Raw genomic sequence first — 18,829 nt, forward strand, 5'->3', positions numbered from 1 at the left:
TCCTCTAACGAGTAGTCTGATATTTTTAGAAAAGAATAATGCTTTATAATTATAATTACTATCATTAAAATGTTTTTTTAAATAAAATTTAGATTCTATTAATTTGTATACAGTATTACTACATCTGTAGCTGCATATTTATAAAACATGTTTTATAATGTTCATTTTAGTATAATACACATATATATAAGCCAAAATATTCATTTAAAAAAAAGAATCTCTAACTTAAAAATTCTTTATTTCAAAGATTTCGGCAGAAGCAGTAGTTTCTTCTTAGCTTGTTAGGGCATTAGGTATTTTGGCAAACTTTCTGTTTAACAAAATATTCACATTAACTTGGTAGAAGTATTTTTTAAAGTACTTTCCATAGGTAGTAAAGAGTTAGCAAGATTGTATACTTTTGGAAACATGTGGCAAAAATTTCTTCAGTATTTACCTTAAGTTTCAGCACACATATTAAATATGTGGAAAGCATTTTTACATGACATTTTTCTGTTTTTCTTTTTTCTCCTGTAAGTTTGTACTAGGTGACCACCTTCACCCATCTGTTTTGTGACCACCTTCACCCATCTGTTTTGTTTTTGTTTTTAGGTCACAAGGTATTTAGTTTTATCCAAGTATCCAGACAATGTTTATAAACTAGGATTTTTTTAAAAGGTATTGATTTTTTTACAAAAACATTGAAATTATCTTTTTTTGTTGAAAGATTGTCTTAGTATGCCAGTTAAGTAGCCATCTTTGAAAACCCAGAGTCACCCAAATGCCAAACAATTAGTACTCATTTTAAGAGCGCTTCCAGACATAAATTTCAACACAGGAGAGTCTTCTCCCTGTTTCTTGTTTTCTGTGTTTGTTTTAAATCATGAGTGGAAAGCAGTTCTTTACTTACTTTAAAGAATTTTCCTACCTTAAAGCTGTTGGCATATAAATAAGATAATACCTCCTGTGTTAATGTTTTGTCTCTGGGACTATAATGTACCAGTTAAAGTGTAGTGCTTGGTAGTTTTAAGTTCTGGGACCCGTTGTTTTTAACAGTTTTTAACTTTTAAAAAAAAATGTAAGTTTAAATTTTAAACATTTCAATGGTGATATATTTTCCTGCCTTGCTAAATAGAATATAACAAACATACTTTTACTTTTTTTGATAATTCAAAATTATCATTATTTCTGTTAGTATTAATAGAATGGTGTAGTATAAGCTGTGGAGGTATGTTGCGCTCTTTGCTTCACTAAAACCTCTCTGCGTTGCTGATCTTTAGAGAATGAACTGTGCTTTAATATTTTTTCCTGTTCCATTTTTCCTATCTCATTAACGTTTTTGAGTCTTCTCAAGGCTGTTAGCAGCCTAGTTATATGATTTGTTTAGTAGATAATGAAGCATATTGCAACAGGGATCAAAATAAAAATCAAGGTGTGAAGTTTAAAGGCCTGCCTTTAATATATGTGACTTGTTGGGTATTAATAAAAACAAATCTTGACTACTCAGAGGGCTTTTAATGTTTTTTTTAGGCTTTAATCCTTTGTATTTTGAATAGTTAAAAGAGACTCAGAAGCAGACTTTCAGATTAACTGGGATGTTGCTGTGTTAGGTTTCTTGGTATAACTCTTAACTTTCAAAAAGGTTGGAAAGGAACTTGCAGATCAGCTGCTCAACTGCTTATTTTATGAATGAGTAGACTGAGCCTGAATGATTTACACCTTATTATGAACAGCACAGTATACTAGATATTTGTAGTAATTAATGCTTCCTTTATCATTTTAAGAAGCAAATTGAGTCATTGAGAGTAGTTTTAAAATGTTAATTCAGGTTTAAGAAATATTTATTCCAGGGACTTCCCTGGTGGTCCAGTGGTTAAGACTCCGTGCTTCTACTGCAGGGGGCGTGGGTTCGATCCCTGGTCAGGGAACTAAGATCCCACATGCGTCTTGGCCAGACCAAAAAACCCCCACAAAAGACAAAAACCAGAAATATTTATTCCAGTATGTTTATGGTTTTCTTCATGTATAGCCTGATTTCTACTGAGCCTGAGAGGATTAATGATTTTGCAAAACAGTCTTCAGTTTTGATTTCTGGAACTATTTTTTTATAGGGTTGTTGTTGTTTTAAGTGCCAGTCATTTCAATATTCAGGATAAATTGTGCTTTAAATTATACATAGTATCTCTAATATTACTTGTCTGAAATTCAACTGATTTCACAGTTGGCTTGTTTATAACACCTGAATCAGATTATTGAAATGATGCTATTTTTTTTCTTTAGTTTACTATTTAGAATCAAAGTTAATAGTTTTCAATTTAGTTTGTGAAACTCATTCCTCCCTCTGTCCCTTTCTCCCTTCCTTCCTTCAAATGTTCATGTGTAGAATGCTGTGTGCTGGGCACTAGAGATCACCGTCCCTACCCTTACATTTCAGTGAGGGCTGTTGGTATCAAATAATTACTTATACAATTATTTTAATTCGAATAGTCATAAATGCTTAAGAGTAAAAGAATGGGGTAGTAAGAAAATTACAGTTGGGTAGCTGACCAAAGCTGCAGAAGCAGGGCAGGCTTCTTTGAGGAAGTGTTTTCAGTTGAAATCTTAAGAATTGTTAGGCCTTTGGGAGACAGAAATGCAGGGGAAAGTATAGGAATAAGGCCTTGAAGAGGGCAGATGGATGGCATGAACCAGTTTGGGGCTGAGGACTGCTCAGGGAGCCAGGAGGGAAACCAGGAGAATGTCAAGTCAGTAACTCAAGCAGAGGAAACAGTAAGGTGAGGCTGTAAATCCACCCCTGCGTTTAGCATGTTCAGGCCACTGGTGATCTCATGGAGAGTCAGTATTGAGAACTGGAGGCGGGTGAGAGCCATATAGCAGTGGGTTGAGGAGCAAGTAGGAAGGGAGAAAAAGGTGATAGTTGCTGTTGACAAGTGTTTTGGTAAGTGTTATTTGGAAAGGAGGAAGAGAGAAAGAATAGTACCTGGAGATGGAATTGGGAGCTAATTGGTTATTTATGCTAAGATAAAAAGGAAATATCTTTATTTCCAAGTAGGAAAAAATAGCTTCTTGAAAGGCCCATACTATATATATGAAAGCAAATACAATTTAAGTCTTTAAATTATTAAGTTTTTATAATTATGATGTTTATAAGAAGTGTTTCTTTTCCAATTTTGTGGCTTTTAGCTAACTCAGTACCACAAAAATACAATCTTATTTATTTTTCTATGGTTCTTTAGTTTCTTTGGAAAATATTTTATCAAAATTGATAATTTTTAGTGATGCTAAATTGGCATGAGGCACTTGAAATAACAAGAGAAATATTTCCTGAATAGGAAACCTGTGTTTTATATATATAAGACTCTCTGGATAACTAAAAAGTGGACTTATTTTAATTGTTATTAAAACACAGTACGGAGATGCAAGAAAATAAGATATTTGGTTGTATTATGTTTATTTCACAAAAGAGTTCAGTAACCCCTAAACTAAGGGGTTCCAGACTCTTCCGATTTCAATCTGCATTAACTCTTGTTGGTTAGGGTTACACTTTATTTATAATTTTTGGACATTTTTATTAGTGAACAATAAAAGATCAACTTTCGGATATTTTTTCAGATGCTCTTTCATGTAACTTTAATATTAAACAAATGTTCTCATTTTAATAAATCCCAGTGCAAAATCAGAAGTTAATATCAAATAAATAGAGGATAATTATTTGGCCAAGATAATTCATCCACATGGTTCTCTTAAGTCACAGTAATCAGTAAGCTGCTGTTTTAAAGAGTTTATTTATGTACTCTTTATTATGTATTTAGCTATTTGTTCATCAGAGAACTGTGGCTGATGGGCAGAGGACTGTAAAGTTTTAATGTTTTAAGAATCACTAGCATTTGAATATTAATCAGGAATGAACTTTGATTAAAGTATTCAGTTTGTTGTACATATATGTGCCCATACCACAAATAAACATGAATTCATTTTTGGAGAGATACCCTTAATTGTATTTTTTAAATCTGGGTTTCTTAAACTTAAGTCAAGTAATGGACACATCCTCAGGGGTTAGCTAGTTCTTAATGAGAAAAAAAAAATTTTTTTTAATGTTTCACTTAGGTGATTATTACAAAAGAAATAATGTATTTTATGGGTGCCCTGGTTAGTTAACTTATTTATGACTGAGCATTACTGTTGGATTTTTGTCACAAAGTTTGCATTTATGTTTATAATATTGTTGACAATTAAATGTGCACCTAAACTGAATGTTGAACTGTTAAGACTGTGTTCATTAGACTGGAGTCCACAGAGTTGTCTGTGGATTTATTTTTGTTGTCAAGGCTAAGTAAACAGTGTCCTTGTTTGTGGTCTGGGATTATTGTGTCCAGTGAGGTAAGCAAGTAATTCCACACTCTTGAGGGCTTGGCCATTTTATCCTGCTTTAATTTAAAACTATATTCCACCACTTCTTCGGAATGTTTTGAAAACTTAAATTAGCATTTTTAAAGAAAAATGAAATTAGTTTTCGTGAGCTTTTGAGAATTTAGCCCCATATTAGAATGATTCAGAACTTCTTGTAGTTCTAGATAATCTGAGCTAGAAATTGCTATTCTCACAATTCCTAAAGAATTAGTTAAGATTATGTTACGGAGCTTTTCAATTTTCTATTTACTATTAGTTATGAAAATTTGGGACCTTGTCCTAAAGGTAAACCTGCATGGGGGCAGATGCTTGCAGGAAGCAGGCAGGGAGCGTGACCATGGGAAATGGGCATTGGGTAAGAGGATAGGAAATAGTGGGGATCACGCCTTAACTGGAGGTGCCTGCCCTATGTTGATTCATTTTCACCTTCACTGGGCAGGCCAGACCAGTACAGATTTTCAGACTCTAGGCTCTTGACCCTCAGTCTAGTCGGGGGAACAATTTAGTTGGGGAAAGCAAAACTTAGAGATGGAATGGTTTAGTCACAGTTTGAGGCAGTTGCTCGTTCATTCATTCATCCCTCCGTCCATCCGTCATTCCATCCAGTCATCCATTCTCTTCATTTGTACATGTATTAAGTCACTGATCACTGAGGTGTACCTATTGTATGCCAGGCTTTAGACAAAAGGTGGAATCCTTGCCTTCAGTGATTTACAGTTTTACAGCAAGTTGGCAGAAAGCCAAGCAGAAATAGTACAGAAATCTCCTTGTTTTCATAATATTTTATCACTGAAAATTTTTTTCATTTTTTAACTTGTTTATCTTCTGCTCTTCCTGTGAGAGTAGAAGCCTTGTCTGTTTTATTCCCCTTTCTATCCTAGTGCTCAGAGCTGTACCTGATACACAGTGGGTGTTAAATAAGTAATTATTGAATGATTTGAATGAATGAATGTTTTTAATTGTCCAGTTAAGACCTTATGGAGGGGAGGGGACATGAGCCAGATATTAAAAGGTGGTCAGGCTTTGAGGAGGTGGAAAAGCAGGGAGTGACTGACGGAGGGAACTGTATGAACAACATGGTCACAAAGTAAGAAAAGTGGCCTGGAGCACAGGGATGGGGGACAGAAAGGTAGAGAGTAGGAGGATCAGTAAAGAAGCAGCCAGCCTGGATTGAGTAGCCCTTTCTCGTGTTGGAGAGAAGCCGGAAGCTAATGCAGTTGAATGAGATATAGGTGGGACGAGGGGAGGGGTGTGGCAAACATACGTTGCATAAACAGAAGAAGCAATTTGGTTACTAGCATGGGCTGTGGAATCACGCACTGTAGGTTCAAATCCCAGTTTGTTACCTGTAAATCTGGTAACTTTGTTCAAGATGCTTAACTTCTCTGTTCCTGAGTTTCCCAATTCCAGTTAAAAAAAAAAAAATTCAGCCGTTAAGATTGTGTTCATTTATATTTTTCATAACATTAGGAAATACTTATTTTTCCTAAAACTAACATAAGTGAATAAAAAAGAATGGGGTAAAAATTTTTTTTGCATATCATTCATTTACTAGATCAGCTGATTTTGGTATATTCATTCAACATTTGGCCATATAATCGAAAGAGTTAAACACAAGCACCCAGATGAATATCAGACATATAATCCTGAGAGAAGGGAGCAAGTCACAGAAGAATATTCTACTTATCTAGAGTTCAGAAGCTGGCAAATTTAAACTGTGTATTGTTTAGGAATACATGCATAAAGGCAACCACTATAAAGAAAAGCAAGTTTATAATTATTATAGCTCGTCATTTTAAAAAATACTCCTCAGGAAGGATTTATAGTAAAACCTCCCTTTCCCTATCTTCCCATCTGCTACCCTGATACGTTTAACCATCAAGTCTAGTTGATTCTACTTCCTTTGCATCTCTGGAATTGATCCATGGCTCCTCCCCTTTACCGGCCCCATCCTAATACAGACCACCACATTACTTGCCTGTGTAATTTAAGCAAGTTCTTTTTTTTTTTTCCTTCAATTTTTTCAATTTATTTATTTATGTAATTTATTTGGCTGCGCCGGGTCTTAGTTGTGGCACTTGGGATCTTCGTTGCAGGATCTTTTACTTGCGGCATGCAGGATCTTTTACTTGCAGTGTGCGGGATCTAAGTTTCCTCACCAGAGATTGAACCTGGGCCCCCTGCATTGGGAGCGCAGAGTCTTAACCACTGGACCACCAGAGAAGTCTCTAAGCAAGGTCTTAAAAAGTGTCCCTGCCTCTAGTTTTGCCCCTTTTCTGTCCACCCTCCTCCCCTTGCTGCCAGCGGGGACCTTCCAAAATGCAGATCTAATCTTATTACTCCTATACTGAATTCTCGTCATTCTTAGGATAAATACACGCTCCTTACCATGACTAAGAAAGTCCTGAATGATTTGGCTGTTTATCCTTTTGTTCTTACTTCTTAATACCCACTTACCTTTTCCTCTCAACTCTGGCCTTTCTCATGTCCTATTCTCTGATTGAAATGTGCAAGAATGGGGTAAAAATTGAACATATAGCATGATGTAAGGGCATGGCAGACTTCGGGGTTACAAAGAAAAAAGATGGAGTCAAAAATCACTATGGAGTGATGTGATTATGGGCAATATTTATTTCAGTTTAAAATCATATACTGTATATAGTCTACTAGTGGACATTCATGAATATAAGAAATTAAATCTCCTAAATTAGGTTAAAAAAACATAAATGGTGTTTACAAAGAACATCTGTGATGTAAGAATTAGGGCTGTTGCGTTACACACATTTATTTCCATTTCTGCATTTACTGTACTCTGCCCCATGAAACTTCCCTTTAACTTTTTTGATGCATTGCATTTGAATGTTTAGAAGTCATTTTATGCAATTTCTCCTATTTTTAATGCAAACTTGATTTTAATGGGGGAAAAGTAAGGAAACATTTTATTATTTGAGCTTATTAATTACACTCAATGAGTAAATGTCTTTTGAACATCTGCTATTTGACCATTATCTTGTTGTGTTTAGGAAGGTAGAAGTGTACTTGGTTACTTACTCTCCAAAATCTTGTAAGAGGACTGAGAAAACAAAGCTATAGAAAAAAATAGAGAACAGTTGAAGTCAAAAGGAGTTTAATCCTAATTCAGAACTATCCTCTAGGTTTTCTGCCTCCTAATTTTGTTTCCAGTGTGCCTTTTTGATCAAGTTACTTGGTTCTCCAGATAATTATTTGAAAACAAAAATGTAACAGAGAAATGACCACTGATTCATATACTCCAGCTGCTTCTAACTCATCAGCACTGGTTTACGTGATCAAATGATTCTTGGCACTGTTTCAAGAAGTTCCACCAGAGGAAGCATGAAAGCCTAAGTGTTGGCTTGGTTTTTGAGCAGTGCCACATAGCAGTTCTTTTTCAAAGTTTCGGAAGTGGAATTGTGCTCTTCATTTTCTCTGGGAAGATATCAGAGGACAGTTAACCTGTTGTTCAAGTACAGAAGTATCTCAGAATTTCTTTATGCCTGCTTTGAGAATTTTGGCCTTCTTAATCACAAAAAAGGCACATAGATGTATTTAAAGAAAGGACAATATCTAGCAAAACAAAATTTGTTTCAAAAGTGTGATTTTCACAGTTGGCTGGAAATTTTGCCTTGTGCTCCATGAATTTTGATTAGTTCCTTTATGCCCTTGTTTTAGTGCTTTCCAACATTTTGGGGTGTAATTTGGTCCCTTCATCCTTTCTACAGATCTTATTAAATCCTTTCATTTTTTCCCAGGAATATATTACTTCACAAGTACAATATGAGTTTTACAGTTTCAAATAGGAAGTATTTCTTGTAAACACTTCTGAAAATATTTTTATAAATAACCATTCCGTGGGACCAGTAAGGATCAGCTTTAAGCATGAAGATTTTATGAGTGAAATAATTAGATATATGTGTTATATTATAAACAAAATTATTTATGTATGTTCATATACATGTATCTATTGTATTTCAGTTTTCTAAATCTTCATCTCTCTTATTTTACCACTCCCTCTCTTATTTCTTTAAATCATTTTAGAGTTTAACCTTTATCCAGAGCACTTCCTACCTACATAGATGAATCCCTCTTGCAGTGACCATGTCGGGCTGTGTTTCACATCTGAGAGCTTATTTACCTATTACTTAGTCTATCATAAAAAGCCATGCCAGTGGGCCTACAACCAGCACTTGGGGTTTGGGACAGATTGTAGGAATTAAGCTGTTCGGGAGTGTGAGGTCAGGGGTCCCACTCATCAATAAAAGCACAGGCTGTGTGTGGTTCCAAGAGAAGTCACAACTTTGCGTGCCCCGGTATTGCCGGAAACTTAGTTACTGACGTTTTGTGACCTTGCCTCCTTAACACAACCCATAATACCTCCAGCTTCCACGCATTATCCACTCTTGGGAAGTGGCCAATTTCCTAAAGGTTAATGCCATTCTGGATGGGTTTTTTTCCCCACAGTCTTAAGGACAGAATCATAGATTAAGTGTAGAATCACATCATTAGCTTTCAAGGTATATTTCCCTTCTCCTTGGTGCTTGTAAGTTCTAGAAGAAGCCTTTTTTCCTTTTAAAACTATAATGCCTATCTAAAAAATAGCAAACAAAAAACCAAACTTAGATAACATTCTTCATTTTTCATAGGACAGTGAAAAAAGTTATAAAAATAATGAAAGAGATTAAAACAATAGCTAGAGAATTCGGGGAGCAGTGCAAGTCCAATAAAAGAGGTTTAGAAAGACTTGGTTTATGATGCAGAAACAGCTGCTTTAAAGGGGAGGAGAAGCAGAAGGCATTTGAGAAGCATGTGGAATTCCCTGCTCCCCCAAATTTTATTCTTCATTGAAGAACAAATGTATTTTTAAACTTTCCAGTATATGCTAAAAGCACCTGATTTCAAGAAAGAAAACCTAATTCAAATCTTTCCTTTTAAAGCTTATTTAGTATGTGAGTTGCTTGGCCTCTACGGAGCTTAGTGTCTTTCTCTGTAAAATGGAAATAATGTTTACCTCAGTGGTTTTTCTATTAAGTGAAAATATATTGTAAAATATGCTTGCTAAATTTCCATCAGTAAAAGCTTGTGTATTGTAGACCCATCTTAGATATCTGTGTATCAAGGGACTTGCTAAAACATTGACAAATTATGACTTTCAAACCTGAGACCTCATAGAGCTAGAGAGATGTTAGAGGATAATAGAAAAACAGCTTTTCTCTGGAAAAGTTATCAGGTTAAAAAACATGCAAATAAATAATATATGTAATCTGATTGGAGAAAATATATTTCTACTAAATATGATTTACTTGTTTTATAAGGAACTATAAAAATTAATGAATGTTCATCAAAATATACAAACAGCTCATACAGCTCAACAACAACAAAAAAACAACCCAATCAAAAAATGGGCAAAAGACCTTATAGACATTTCTCCAAAGACATACAGATGGCCAGTAGACACATGAAAAGATGTTCACCATCACTAACTATTAGAGAAATACAAATCAAAACTTCATTGAGGTACCATCTCACACCAGTCAGCATGGCCATCATTAAAAAGTCTACAAATAACAAATGCTGGAGAGGATGTGGAGAAAAGGGAACCCTCCTACACTGTTGGTAGGAATGTAAGTTGGTGCAGCCACTGTGGAAAACAGTGTGGACGTTCCTCAGAAAACTAAAAATAGAATTACCATATGATCCAGCAATCCCACTCCTGGGTATATACCCAGACAAAACTATAATTCAAAAAGATACATGCACCCCTATGTTCATGGCAGCACTATTCACAATAGCCAAAACATGGAAACAACCTAAATGTCCATCAAGAGATGAATGGAGAAAGATGTGGTACATATATACAATGGAATACTACTCAGCCATAAAAAAGAATGAAATAATGCCATTTGCAGCAACATAGATGCAACTAGAGATTATCATACTAAGTGAAGTAAGTCAGAAGGAGAAAGACAAATACCATATGATATCACTTATATGTGTAATATAAAATATGGCACAAATGAACCTATCTACAAAACAGAAACAGACTCACAGACATAGAGAACAGACTTGTGGTTGCCAAGGTGGAGCAGGATAGGGGAGGGAAGGACTGGGAGTGTGGGATTAGCAGATGTAAACTATTATATATAGGATGGATAAACAGCAAGGTTCTACTGTATAGCACAGGGAACTATATTCAGTATCCTATGATAAACCATAATGGAAAAGAATATAAAAAAAGAACGTCTATATGTGTATAACTGAGTCACTTTGCTGTACAGCAGAGATGAGCACAACATTGTAAATCAACTATACTTCAATAAAAAAATAAAATTTAAAAAAAATTTAAAAAAGAAAAAAAAATCAATGAATGTTACACCTGTTAGTAATAGCACGCAATTAAAAGGAGGACACAAATCCCATACCTAGTAACATTCTATTTATTTTAAAGGGTCTTAATACTAATAGAAATATTTCCTTGAGCAGAATACTTTAGGTAATTAAAATGTTCTTATTAAGATTTCATGAAGATAATAAAAGAATATTTTGAATGTATGTGGTGAGGAGAATCTGTAACTTACTGGTGAATATATACCATTTAGCCTTTATAATCATTATGACACAAAGAAATATTACTTTGAATTTTTTTGGCATTGTATATATAACTTAATTTTGATTATATGGTAGCTATGACTGTGGCTTTAAAGAGATTAATTCCATCACAAAGTTAATAATCTCTCAGTATAGTATGAGTTTGACATTTCTATTACACATACCTTAAAGGACCAACAGTTTCTGTTAATTTGTGCCATATAGTTTATGAGAGAGTGTTTTTTTCCAGATTAGGGTTAGGAAGTTCTCTTAGCACTATACTTTTCAAAGACCTCCATATGGAAAAAATAGAAGTATGATATTTTGGGGAATTTTTATTCTCTGACTATATTTAATCATAGTTTCACATTTCTAAAAAGCTAATTATCTGAAATTAGAGACTAACTGGTGTTTTGCTAAATCTTTTAACACCCTTGTTGGTAGTTCAGGGATCTTCTGCATTTGGCCTATGGCAGTTCCAATAGCAGCAATCAGTTAACCAATATAAAAAGTGTTTATCTGACACTGACCTCGTGCTAGGCACTTTGCTGGATATTATGGGGTAAACAAAGCCCCTTGAGCTAGTCAAAAAATTTTAAGTGATCATGACCCTAAGGCATATCTTTTGTCTGAAAACGGAATCTGGACATATTCAGGAAAGTGGGTACTGAAGCATCAACCCAGAATTGTTTCCTTTTTATTTCCCCAGCCAGTTGCCAGAGAAGTAATCACTAATCCTCTAAATCCTAATCACTTTTGGTGATCCAAGATTATCACTATCTAAAGAGATAGTGGCAAAGGAAACCTTGAAGGAGACGAAAAACAGGCTTGAAAACTTGCAGCTGATCTTTCAACATTTATTGAGTGCAACACAGTGTACTAGATGCTGGGGTTGTGAAGATGAGCAAAACGTGGATTCTTTTCTGTGGGCTCTCACAGGGTAATGAGATCTTTAGTCACAAACGAGAGTCATCCGTGCTGTAATAGTGGCACGTGCAGAGCTTTTGGGAACACATGGAATGCAGCCTAACTCTGCCTGAGGGAAATAGGTAAACTGAGATATCCAGCAGTCCCTTTAAGTGAAAAAAACCAGGTTTTAGATTTAGACAGAAGGCACAGAGGAAAATAATGTAGATTAAAAGCCCAAAACACAGTTATCCACAGGAACTCAGCAATAACATGGCATGAGCATGAGATTGAAGACTTGCCAGTGGAATAGAATTGCAGTTCAGTAGTTGAAAGGGACATTTTGCTGGGCCCTGATACTTTCAGAGGTAAATGCTTTTCATTGTGCCTGTATCAGGTCATCAGTGAGAGCTGATTAAAATGATCACATTTTCCCCCAGGGTCAGATAACAATTATTAAATAGATAGGGAGTAAACCCCAAATTATATCACAGGCCAAGTTTTTGCAATTTTTCTTTTATAGTTTTCCTTTAGGCACCTAATTAGATTTTTAAAATATAAGTTTATTTTTCTTGGGCTGAGTCCCCCGACCCCGTCCCCCATCTAGTAGCAGATATTTTTTCATGTTCCCAATTTCAGGCCTCCATTTAGTTTCTCCATTCTGTTGCACATTATTCTCTTCCAGGGACCAACTTCCTTCTTGACTTCTTCCCTGAAGCCCTTACTTCTGTCAGTGTCACTTAGATTCCCAGCTCTTTATGTCTCATCGCTGGGGTGCTTCATAGACCTAAGGCCCTCCAGGCTAACTATAGAGAAGGTGGATGATGGAGATGGGGGTGAGACTAAAGGTGCTATCATTATACTCATCTCTAAAGAGGCAGCAGTATTATATGGTAGTTGAGAGTGTGAGCCCTGGAGTCAGGCTTCTGAGCCTCAGGCCATCTCTTTCCCTTCTTAGTTCTGTGGCCCTAGGCAGATTGCCTTACCTCGCTAGGAGTGATAATAATAGTATCTACTGTGCCATAGAATTATTAGGAAAATTAGATGAATTAAGACACATCACATAATGGAGCTCAAAAATGTTAGTTATCATTATTTAGTAAACTCAAGTTTGTTGCTGGCGTGGTGCTAAGAACACTATCCCTTTTAATCCCCACAGCAACCTTATACATAGGTGCTGTTTAATACCTTTTACATCTGAGGAAACTGAGCCTTAGAAAAGTTAAATAACTCGCCCAAGTCACATGGTCTGGATTCAAACTCTGATCTCTGCTATTCCAAAATGCCTGCTTTTTGGACTAAAACCATGATGCCCCGTGGGAAACACAGAAAAGAGCAGGAATGGTGCCATACCTTCTCACTGCAGTTTTTGTTGATTATACCAGCAGTTTCAGTGGGGCAAGTACATGTACCAGCAAACTTTGCTGGACCATCCATCTGCAGGATTGAGTTCTAGTTCTGGCTTTCATTTGTGATGTTGAGCAAATCACTTCAATACTTTTGAGGTTCAGTTTCACAATCAGTAGCCTGGAAATAATATTAGAATTGCTTCAAGGGTCAAGTGAGACTGTAATAATAGTAACCACATAATAATTCATGGAATAGAGTAAGCTTACCATATGAACATTTTAAATAGAACAGGTAGTATCAGTTAACTCTTTAAAACCTTATCTCCCTTTCGATGTTATTTGAATTTTATTTGCTACTTTTGAAAGTGAAAGGTTTATTTTGTGCTTCTGGGAATGAACCTAAGGTTCTAGGGCACTCAGCACAGGGCACAGTAGGGCACAGTAGCTTGGGAACTGAAGTTTTGGACTACCAAACACCATAATAATAAAAAACATTTAGTGAGCAGATAATTAATAAAAGCAACATGTATTTGTATATTGGTGGTTGGGAGGGTGATAGGCTTGGTACTAAGGTGAATGAGCATCACATCTTAAAAATGTTAGGCCTCTCTTTTCCATGAATCTTTTGTTATATCAGCAGATTGAGGTTTTGGATGGGACATATATAGAGTTACATCTTTCTATATGTTACTCAGCCATCCATCAGTATCAGTGATCCAGAACCCATATGACCTCTGGAAATAAATGTCACTAAGTTGATGTATGTATTTTATAGAAGACACCCATCCCTTACTTAAACCATTTTTATCAGAATTAAACAGATTTAGTTAGCTTTTTGGCTGATTTCCACAATTAGAATGGAGAGGGGAGCTTCATGCAGGCACTCAGTAGTGAGAACCTAAGTTTTCTCCGTATGGAGTTTTAAAGTAAAGCATGTTCACTTCTGTGAACTCATCTCAGTTTTGTGAGATAGTTTAAGAAAATGAGATGAACTTATTTTTATAGGGAAGAAAGGTGTAGCTCAGGGTGTTTCAGCACCTTGGCTTAGGGGCTGGCAGCTCGTGATTGGTGGGCCAGGAATTGAACCCACATCCCCTGCTTGCTGGCAGAAATGCAAAATGCCAAACACGAGGAGCAGCAAAAGCCTTGGGGGCATTATATGAATACTTTGCAGGATTGGTGTTAGTAATAATTGTCTGGGAAACACTAATAAACGGTTAAATCATGTTGGTGTGGTCTCAGAAGTTCCCCATTTTGAGAAGATTTTCATTTATAATAGCTTAAAATTAGGAGACAAAACTGTTGTGGTACTCAAAGAATATAACCACAGGTAACTGGAAAACTTAGTTGCTCCATGTGGCTCATTTCTTGAGGTTCTAGATTGCTGTCCTTTTTTTTAAAAAAAAATTTATTTATTTATTTTAAACTCTTAGTAACAGTTGAAAGGTGCTCTGGACTGGAAGAAGGGCTCACCAGTCTTTAAACATTTTTGCTGTAGTAAAAGAATTTTGAAAACTATTGGGTTCTGTCATATATTTCTTCAATGACATTTAAAAATTTTGTCATAGGTGTAATCATTTGCTAATGATATAATCGTCATTGATTGTAAATGTTGACATTTCTTAATAAAATTGGTATGGCCTTTTAAAATGTATTTACTTGAATCAAATACCATAGCTGTTTAATATTTACCACTACTATCCATTTACAAACTACTCTTTAACAGTCAAATTTTAGTGTTAATTTTTCTCCTTGAAGTCTTTATTATTATACTTTTCCCACTAAATTTTATCCTTATGTATTATTACATTAAAAAAATCTATTTTTGATCACCCTATGGTACTTCTGGTGACAAAAGTTAATTTATTGTGATCACAAGACTTTAAGTGATATTTAAGTTATTACAGTGATTATTAGTACGCAGTTGATCAAAATAACATGTGAATTACAAATTTTGATAAATAATATTAGAGAAAAATATTATTTTACTGGAAATTTATCTCAGTGCATTATTGGTACTTTTCTTCTAGTTAGTTCATATATCAGCACGTGAATATTATTCACGCAGAAAGAGTTCAGCATACTTTTCCTTCATTTTTATATATACACTGAAATTTTGTTTACATAAATATGTTGAAGAGGATGAGAGTATTATTACAGCAGTGTCACTCAGTTCTTTGAACTCCTCAGTTATATTCAAAACCACAGTGCTCTATCATTTAAAATTGTCTTTGATGATTTATCAGCTGACAACCAAATTAGGTCCTCCAGTTTTATTCCAAGCAAAAAATTGGCAAAACCACCTGAGTTGCAAGAGTTAGGGCCACACACTTTTTCGCTACCAGTATTTCTAATTGTACCCTTATGTCCTGCTCAGAGGTTTTTTTCCTACCATAAGCAATGCCCCTGAGTGACATTTGTGATAAGTGACTGTGTGCCTTGATTTTGTAAAGTGGGAGAGGGGGGATAGGAAAAGAGGGGATGGGACAGGTGAACCTGCTCTCTAGGGGCATTCTCAGGCAGATAAGTGTACTTACAAAGGTTGATCTGGAAATTGATTTACCATCTATGTGCCTGAATACCCTTCATACCCCTTAGAAAGTCTTATGCACTTGTAGGAGTTTGCCTATCCTAATTTGAAGACTGTTGTCCTAGTAACCAGTGGGCTCTTAATTAAAAAAAAATTCTCCCCCGATGTGTGTGTGTATGTGTGCATGCGCGCGCACACACACTTGTCCTGTAAACTTAGAACAGTGCTGGCCAAGGTAAATAGTTTATGTTGTCTAGGCTAATGTTAAAAGTCTTAATTGCTTCTAAGCATCTGTTTATAAATCGTCTTTTCCTGAGAATGAATCTTCACAATCCTAATTCTCTATAAATTCTCCAGGTCAGGATTAACACTCAAATTGCCTGTAACTTTTTTTCCTACACATCTTTTGCTAGTCCTACTCACATTTACTAGCACCTTGGCAAAGCGTATTTTAAATAGCTCAGTGTAAGGAGTTGTGTGCAATTTTGAGTAAACAACAAACAGTTGGCCACAGTCAGATTACTTTTTTCCCCTGCTTTGTCTCTTTTGCATATCAGTTCATAAAATTACTACAAGAGACCTCAGATGTAATTTACGTTAACTCTTTCCCTTTACAGAAAATGAAACCAGAGAGATTAAGCCAATTGTTCAAGGTCATCGAGGTGGTATTAGAATAGGAGAACCGGTGTCTCCTAACTTCTATTATTATACCCATTGCTGCATCACACTTTCTGCTGCCTTTTGCTAAATTGCATTCTTTACCTCCGTCCTATTTAATATTATTTCTCCTGGCGACTGGGAACTAGCTTTTGTCAACTCAGCATTATTGTTTAAATAGAGAGGCATTTACTTTTTTCATTGAAGACTTTTCTCAAAACAAAAATGCTCCTTATCCCCTGGCAAATACTTTCTGCTGCACAGTAGGACACAACTAGGCGAGCCTGGGGCCCGGGGCGCCCCAGGGCAGTGGCACTGGGGGAGGGAGGGGATGTTAACAGGTCAGAGTAGAGGTGGATTGGCAGAGCAGGGGCTGGTGGGAGGTGGGAAGCTTACATCATTTCCCTGCAACTGGGCTCTGGCGAGGCTGTAAGGCCTCACTATCCCGTGTAATAGTTTACCAGATTGACAGAGATTCGTAAAAGAAAGAAAAGGTACGGCAGGACCGATGCTCACCCTGTTCATAAATCTGTGCTATAAGCTGAAACTGTCGATAAGTAACTAGAAGCAGCCTGGACGGTCTGTGCTCGCTCCCCCCCCAGCTCAGTTCCTTTCTGCTCCGCCCCATCCCTGCTCTCTGCTGCTCAGATCAGCTTCCTGCTTCTCATGAAAGCTGTTCTCCTATAAAGCTGGTCTGCTTTCACTGAAAGCATCATATTCATAAGTCTGAGTCAGGTTTTGTGGAAGTATCGTTGGTTTGGTTTTCTTTGGGGGATGAAGGGGGAGGGAAGAATTTTTTTTAAAAAGGGGCAGGCTAAAAAAGCAAAATCATCATGAATTTTGTTGTCACATCGTGCCGGTGTTATAACCAGCTCTGTAGACTGCTGCACTGAAAACATTTCTGTGAGAGGTATGTGCTTGAAAAATGGAAAGGTGACTGTTGGCTGTGGAGCAGACTGTCCACCCAGCAGCTGCTCGGATGGTTGTAAGGTCGTAATTCTTTCTAGTGTTTTGATATGGAAAGGGCAGTCGTTACTTGGAACGTGGTACAGTTAGCCAGCTCTTGGTAAAATGTTAACTGTATGCTTGGTCCCCACATCAGGACTCCTGAAAAGCTCCTTCACCCTGAATCCATCTAGTCGAATCCACGGCGTTACTCCAGGCTCTTTTGGAGGTGGTTGTCTGTAAACAAGATGATCTTGTTTAATATCTCTCTCATTGTATCTCTCTCGTTATTTAGAACCACATGACAAAGATTAATGAGAGAGACTTTGAGTAGCCTAGAAGAAGCTTCAGATTCATTTGGAGCTTTTTGCATTGACAGATGGCAAAAGTAAAAGGAAATGGTTGATGATTTACCGTAACCTAAAGTGAAAGTTTTAAAGTTTAGAGGGTGTGTTATATGTAAGTGGAAAAGTCTGGAGGGGTCACTAAAATTTAGACTCATAACCCCACCCACTACAGTGGTTGCCTGACCTATATTAAGGCCAGAAGGCTCTGGATGTATCTTTTTCAAAGGAGATTAGGAAATGTGTATAAATGCCTCTATTCAGTGGTCAGAAGAGTAGGATTAAGAATAAGAATATAACCAACACTGGAGGAAATACGGAGGACTGTATATTGGTCCAGGCTATTATGTTATAAAACATTTTAGAAAATATTTAAAGTAGGAAAATATAACATTTTATCATGTACATCTGATAAGCTACTAGTGGCAGGACCATTCAAACTACAAAGGAGCTTCTGCTTGATTTTAAGAATTATTTTATCATGAAATTAACTTGAGAGCTCTTGAATGTTAGCATATTTTAAATTTATCTTACAAACTTTGGAATTAAATTGTTTAAACTTATCAACATATAAACATGCCGATACTGTTGTCCTTTTTCCTCAAAGATGGTAATGCTTAAATCACTGAAAGCAGTTATTCACGAATAGAATAGGCTAGCTATTATAACTCAACCTAAATTCTTCCTTTTAAGAGACTGTGCCATTCAAACTTGATTTCTTCTCAGATATTTACAAAGAGAGCTAATCTTCGTGATCATAGAGGGTAATGTTAACAAGGTAAATCTAATGCAGGCTTCTGAGAAGGAATCCCCTCTACACTATGCCACACACAGACAGGTAGCCATCCTCACTGTATTTACCTTGGTCATTCCTAAGCGTAGCTGCATGCTAGAAACCCCTGGAAAGCTTTTTTTTTAAAAATTAATTAATTAATTTATTTTTGGCTGTGTTGGGTCTTCGTTTCTGTGCGAGGGCTTTCTCTAGTTGCGGCAAGCGGGGGCCACTCTTCATCGCGGTGCGCGGGCCTCTCACTATCGCGGTCTCTCTTGTTGCGGAGCACAGGTTCCCGACGCGCAGGCTCAGTAGTTGTGGCACACGGGTTTAG

The 18,829-nt window shown here is 36.4% G+C and overlaps 1 protein-coding gene across 6 annotated transcripts in view; it reads left to right on the forward strand.

Moving 5' to 3' along the window:
- Nucleotides 1–18,829, forward strand: part of BBX (BBX high mobility group box domain containing) — a 283,127-nt gene that overhangs the window by 58,589 nt on the left and 205,709 nt on the right. The window contains exon 1 of one of the 6 annotated variants that reach the window (XM_082393100.1): nt 17,188–17,344. The exons of the other annotated variants lie outside the window; for them this stretch is intronic. The gene's annotated coding sequence lies outside the window, so the exon portion shown is untranslated. Of the gene's footprint in view, nt 1–17,187; nt 17,345–18,829 lie in introns of those variants that run through there. 6 annotated transcript variants of the gene reach the window in all.

This window comes from Balaenoptera borealis, assembly GCF_965194805.1.
Source record: "Balaenoptera borealis genome assembly, chromosome: 5".
NCBI lineage: Eukaryota > Metazoa > Chordata > Mammalia > Artiodactyla > Balaenopteridae > Balaenoptera > Balaenoptera borealis.